This window comes from Bufo gargarizans, chromosome 6, assembly GCF_014858855.1.
Source record: "Bufo gargarizans isolate SCDJY-AF-19 chromosome 6, ASM1485885v1, whole genome shotgun sequence".
Taxonomy (NCBI): Eukaryota; Metazoa; Chordata; class Amphibia; order Anura; family Bufonidae; genus Bufo; species Bufo gargarizans.
Window position 1 is genome coordinate 77,061,672 of NC_058085.1, and position 6,791 is coordinate 77,068,462.

At 42.0% G+C, this 6,791-nt stretch overlaps 1 pseudogene; it reads left to right on the forward strand.

Annotated features, from left to right (window-relative positions):
- Positions 1 to 1,118: 1,118 nt before the first annotated feature.
- Positions 1,119 to 1,299, forward strand: LOC122942755 (annotated as a pseudogene).
- Positions 1,300 to 6,791: the final 5,492 nt, after the last annotated feature.

The window sequence follows — 6,791 nt, forward strand, 5'->3', positions numbered from 1 at the left end:
TTCTTGTTATCAAGGCGGTGATCTTGCCCTTTATTCTCTTTGTTTTCTCTATTTACCCTGTTAGTGTTAAAAATGTAAAAAGGTCGAAAGAATCATTTTTATTTTTATTTGGGGTAGTCGAATGGAAAAACTTAAAAGTGAGTCTGTGTATAAATTGGTAAAGAATGGTGGATTGGGTCTGGTAGATTTACATATTTTCTTGAGTGTTAACTATATTAAATTAATTGTGGTTTTACTTGAGAAGAAGAATAAATGTTCACATATGGTTCGTTATGTTTCTGGATGGTTGTTGTATGGTTTGAAGTGGTATGTACGTTTCCGGTTGCATTTAGATGTCCTGTGTGGTATGTTTGTATTAAAAGTTTCATTAAAAAGTATGATTTGTGGTCACTTAAGTATGAATGATTTTAAGTCTAAGAAAATGGTAATAGAGAAGATTAGTAAGGATGAAATTGTATGTGAGGTTGTTTTCATATGGAAGAATTTATCTATGAAAGGTGTGTCTAATAGACAAAGGGATGTTGCTTGAATGAGTTTTCATAAGGTTTTGCCAGTGCGTGAGTTTCAAAGAGAGAGATTTAGTGAGATCTGATGTTTTTCCGAGAGATGGGTGTGGAGATACAGAGTCTGTGAGCCACCTACTTTGGGAATGTAAGTATGCTAAACTTGTTTGAATGATGCTTGGAGCCTTAATTAGTGACTTGACTGGTATTGATAAATTGAATGAAAAGAATGCTATGTTTGGTATTGGTGCAAAAGGAAAAGTTAAATCTAGGATATTGTGGTGTATAATTATGTGTGTAATGGAGAGTTTATGGGATGTTCGCAATTTGTTGATCTTTAAAAAGTGTGATTTGTTGGCTACTGAAAGTGTGATATTGATATTGTCTAGGTTGTATGTGATATATCAATGGGATATGCGGAAAGGTGGAATGGATGTGCAAGGTATATGGAGGCATAAGAAATAGATTTTCTTGGTTAAGGTATAGTTTTTTTTTCTTGCATAAGAAATAAAAATATAAATTGTATGCCATGATGATGAGGTTATAAATGCATTTCCAGAAGTATGAATATACTTGGATTGCTTGCTTGTCAAGTTGCAATTATCTAACCACTGAGTAGTTTAAAAAAAAAATAATAAAAAAATATGTTCTTATCAGTTTAATATCTGATACGTCCCCTATCTGGGGACCATATATTAAATGGATTTTTCTAACAGGGAGATGGAAAAAGAGCTTGCTCTGTCCACTCCACGCATTGACCTGGTATTGCAGTACCTCCAGGACCGATGCACCCCTTCTAATCCAGTATGAAAAAACAGAATGAAATAGATAGATAGATAGATTAATTGCAAGCATCCTTCCAGCAAGCAAGTGGAAAGTTGCATGTGTCCTGCCTCAGAAGTCTGCACTTCAGCTTCTCCTTTGTCTGCCCAGTCAGTGCTGTGCTGCTTTCTGCATACCTGCATCTAGTCTGTCAATCTCCTAATTGCATCAGCTGTTGATTTGTTCCAGCACCAAGCAACCCAGCCAGCCAGTCTACTCACACCCTAAATCCAATTAAGACTGATAAGTTAGTTCAGTGTTTCCCAACCAGTGTGCCTCCAGCTGTTGCAAAACTACAACTCCCAGCATGCCCGCACAGCCAAAGGCTGTCCAGGCATGCTGGGAGTTGTAGTTTTGCAACAGCTGGAGGCACACTGGTTGGGAAACACTGAGTTAGTTAATTGGCTTATCACCTAAATGAAGTGTTTGGACCTCCACGCACCTTGGGTTTGATTTGGGCCTGTTGTGCACACCTGGGATGCTGAGTTGTTCCTGGGAATTGACCCTTTTGTAGCAAGTTGGTTGGATGTAACCATTTAGCTTTTCCAGTGCTTTAAAAAATGAGTAAAGTTTGCCTGTGTCTCCCTCTTGTAGATCTTTTGAACTGAATTACTTGGAGGCTAAAAAGTAGTCCAGCACTTCCTACGTATCAGCAGCAGCTGGACCTACCTTGTCTGGACAATGGACGGAAACACTGCACGTGTCACAAGAGGCTTGTCAGGTCAGAGGTCAAGTAAGGTCAGGTCACTGGATGACATCACAAGGGCCCTGATGGAACACTCAACAATGGGGGCCTGACATCACAATCAATAATGCCTAGATACCTTTTTTTTTTCTCTTCCCTTCTCACACAATTCTTCATTATCTCTCCAGTCACCTCACATCTGTCTTCCTGCTTGGCCTGCTTTGGCACCAGGACTTGCATGTGAAAATCTAAGCAGATGGCGAACACGAGGAGGAGCATATTGGTGATTTCTGAGCGTAGGACGCACGTTTTCCCTAGTTTGTAAGAGAAAGAAGCCTCCCAGACTGTGTCTAGGGCTGGGGCCTGTAGGCTGTTGCCTTTATAAATGTTCTGCATTGGGGACCATCGACCTGTACTGCGAACCCTTTTCAGGTTATCGCTTCTCGGCCTCTGGCTAAGATCAACTGTAGTTCTTCCTTTGTCTTGGCTGGGAGTGTCTCCGGGTACCTGTCTCCTCGGCCTGGGAGGGGGGCACTGGCTTATAGCCAGTGTCTTACCTCCCTGCTGCTATTGGGGAGCGGCCTAGTCCCAGAGACATGCAGGAGGCGATCAACATCGGTATGGGTCTGACCATACGCTCACCAGGGGCCGGTGAATTCCGGGTCAAAAACGGTTTCAGCATCAACATCGTGGAGGAGAAGAGAGAGAAGTTCCATCTGCAATTCCTGGTGAACAAGGTATTATTTAAAGTACTGCATCTAATGCGTGAGGACATTTTGTGTTTACAGGATCCTAAGAAAGGCCATTTTATTCTGGTTTTGACTAGTAGTCCGGCATGCCATAATCTGCTTTTTTTTTTTTTAAGGAAACTTGAGTCGGATCCTGAGTATGATGGAGTTACTTTTACTCTATTATACAACAATGACATTCCTCTGGTGGTATACATGCATAATCCCTATGTGCCTCTTGACAACATTAATGTCTTTTTGTTTATATATTGTGAAAAAGTATGTTACTCACACAAGGTACTAATCCCAGAAAGATTGTGGACTGGGAAGTACAATTTATTTGTAAAATTCAAGCCAGATATCTCGAGTCCTACAGGCATGTGTTATCCGCCTATGAACTTCGCAATTAGGAGAGATAAAGGCTTCTTGTTCTTTTCAGGGAATCCACTTTTTTGTAGATGGTGTAGGGTGTATGGACACACTATGGAAGAATGCATAGCTTCTCTGAAGTGTAATAACTGCAATAAGGAGGGGCATATGGCAAGAGTGTGCAACAACCCAGCAGTCTGTAATGTCTGTGGAAAAGAGGGACATATGTTTAGAGATTGCCCTTCAAATGCAAGACCCAAAGCAAAAACATATTCAGAGGCAACCAGAGTATGGCCACGTAAGAAGGATCCAGCCCCTGTTTTAAGGCAAGATCAGCCTAAGCAAGATATGATGGTTATTGATCCCGGTGATGCAGGAATAGATGGAGAAAAGGGAGAGGGAGGAGGTGAGGAAGGAGGAGATTTAGATATCTCTGCAGTTCTGGATGAACTTCAAATACCATCTGATGTGATGACTGGACTTCAAGGAGATGGTGAGATGGACTACAATTTGTCTAGATCACCAGATCTGGGATGGAGTGGAAGGCAAGAGGAAAGCGAAACCAGTGGCCAGGGGGACTTTACTAGGAAAGCTTTGAGTCTGGAAGAGACAGGTTTAGACTTGTCCCGTAAAAGGAGGAAAGTGGTTGTGCAAGTGCAAGGTGAAGAAGCAAGTCCCAGAGAGGAAAGAATTTACCCAGGTCCTGAGATGGCAAATGACGGGTCTTTTTTTAGAAGGAGCCGGTACTGGGGGCTTCAGTTGTGGCTTTTCCCCTCCAGGAGGAGTAGGCTGAGGAAGAAATGGGGGGTTGAGAATTACACCTTTCAAAAAATCCTTGCATGGGGGACAAAGTTAAGTGTAATGTCCTATCCATGAATGTGCGTCTCCTCAAGTCAAAAGCAAGGAGAGCTGCTATTTTTGACTTCTTAAAGAATCAAGAAGCTGATATTATAGCGTTGCAAGAATGTGGAATATCTGAAGCTTTGTGTATTGATGAATGGAAACATGGTGAATCGATATGGTCAGGATCGTGTGAGAATAGGAATTCGGGTGTAGGGATTTTGTTAAAAAGTAAGATGAGTGTGGAATCATATACAGTGGTGGAGGTTGGAAGATGTGTGTTGGCAGTTATTAAGTATAAAAGATGGAAATTTAGAGTTATTAATGTGCATGGATTAGCAAAAAAAGAAGAACGTGTGGATTTGTTTGAAAAATTGAGTGTGTTTTTGTTGGGAAGAATATCTACCATAATGGTGGGTGACTTCAATTGTGTATTAGAGGGGGAGAAAATGGATGTGTCTGGGAAAAAGTTATACCAAGTAATCAAGGTTTTTCTCTTTTAGATACATCAGAAGTCATGATGGGGAAGACACCACCGTGCACATATAAATCAGATAAAGGGAGTATCGAGTCTAGAATAGATTTTATTTTTATTTAAAAAATATATAAATTGTGTTAAGTTCTGGCAAGAAGATTTTTATTTTTCAGATCACATGTTTTTAAAATGTTGTATGGAGGGAGATGTGGAAAGTATGTATGGGAGAGGTTTTTGGAAGTTGAATGTGAAATTATTGGAAGATGAGAAAATAATGGATATTTTCAGAAGTGAATATATGAAATTGAAGAAACGAAAAGAAGATTTTGAGGATGTGTTAAAATGGTGGGATTGGATGAAGGGAAGAATAAAAGTGTTTTTTTAGGAAATGGGGTTGTAAGATGGCAAGGATTTTGAGGAATGAACATAAATATTTGAGTATGAGCATAGAATGGTTGAGAAAACTGAGTGGGTTAGGTGTAGATATGGATGATTTAATGATGAATGCAAGGAAAGAAATGAAGCAGATTATGGAGAAGAAAGGAAAAGGAAATATGGAAAAGTGGAGTTGTTGGAAGAGAATGAAAAATGTACAAGTTTTTTCTTTAAAAAGGTATGTGGGAGAAAAGAAGACATGAATGAGATTATAAATGCAGGAGGTCAGTGTGTAAGTGGAGGAGAAGTCATTAAGATAGTAGAAGAGTTCTATTCATGTTTGCATGCGAATAAATGGGTGGATAGAGGTTTAATGGGGGATGTAATAAAATGTTTAGAGGGAACATTAAGTATGGAGGATTGTGAGGAAATGTGTATTGAAATAACTATGGAAGAAGTAAAGAAAAATGTATTTGGTGCAAAAAAGAATAAGACACCAGGTAAAGATGGGATTCCTGTTGAGTTATATGTGAGAGCTTGGGAATGGATGGGGGAGGATTTGTTTGGAGTATGTAAATATATGTGGCAGAGAGGTGTTTTGAGTAAGACGATGAAAGAAGGAATAGTTGTTCTAATTTTTAAGAAAGGTGAGAAAAATAAATTGGAAAATTGGAGGCCGATTACTTTGTTAAACACAGATTATAAGATATTTAGTAAGATTTTGGCCAATCGTATGCGTGGTTTTGTTGGGAAAGTGGTTGGTGAGGATCAAGTCTGTGCAGTACCAGGAAGAAGTATGTTTGATAATCAGATTGGAGACTGTAAGGACAGGAAACAGAAGAAGTGTATGTTGTTATCAGTTGATTTTGAAAAAGCGTTTGATCGGGTGTCACATGTGTATATGTTTGAAGTTTTGAAAGCAATGGGATATCCAGAATGTTTTTTAAAGTGTGTGAGGAGTTTATATAATGGTGACCAAAGGTGGGCAGAGCTATGCAGATGGCAAACACGAAGTGGGGCATGCTGGTGATTTATGAGCGTAGGACACACGTTTTCCCTGGTTTTTAAGAGAAAGAAGCCTCCTGGACTGTGTCTGGGGCTGGGGCCTGTAGGCTGTTGCCTTCATAAGTGTTCTGCATTTGAGACCATCGGCCTGTACTGTGAACCCTTTTCAGGTTATCGCTTCTCGGCCTTTTGGCTAAGATCAAGTGTACTTGTACAGGCGATCTTAGTTGAGAGGTGTCTGGGGTACCCGGCGCTCGGCCTTAGTGAAGGCAGCCAGAGGAATGAGAAGAGCCACCAACTGGACCCCAAGCAGAGGAGCAAGCTACTGATACAGAACAGAAGGATACCAGCAGACCCCCCCAAACAGGTGAACCGAGAGAACCAAGAGGAAAACAAAAGCGGAAGTCCAGTGATCAGCGGATGGACAAGCCCCCCCAGAAATGGGGCATGGGGGTCAACCAAATGAGCTGATCCGCCTGGCCCGCACTAGGTCTCTGGAAAGAGCACGGCAGAGGATCCGGGAGGAGCCGCGGCCTCAAAGAGGAAAAAAGGTTATGCGGAGGCAGTGAAAGAGAGCCTGAGGAGGAAGTCAGCTAAGGGACCAACTAATGATCCCTCAGGCTCCCAGAGTCTCCCTCCCATACCAGTGGGGAGGGGGTGCAGCTGAGGGGCACCACAGAACAGATAATCCCTCAAACAGCCTTCAGCCACACCACTGCCCCGAGGAGGGAGGGAGTGGAGGCCATGGCTCCGAGACCCGACGAGATTGAGACACTACCAATGGCGTCAGTTTGGAGACCATATTCTGCAAGCGTGCGAGCAGCGGAGGGGGGTCAGCTGAGCGATGGAAGCTCCTCTCCAGATGGATCGTTTGACACTGTGGGATCGGGGGCAGTTGGTGGCGACGGAAACATAAGTGAGAGTCATGGCTCTGGTTCCGCCGACGATGTCTGATGCTGCGCCTAGGTAAGAAGACAAACCCTTTCATT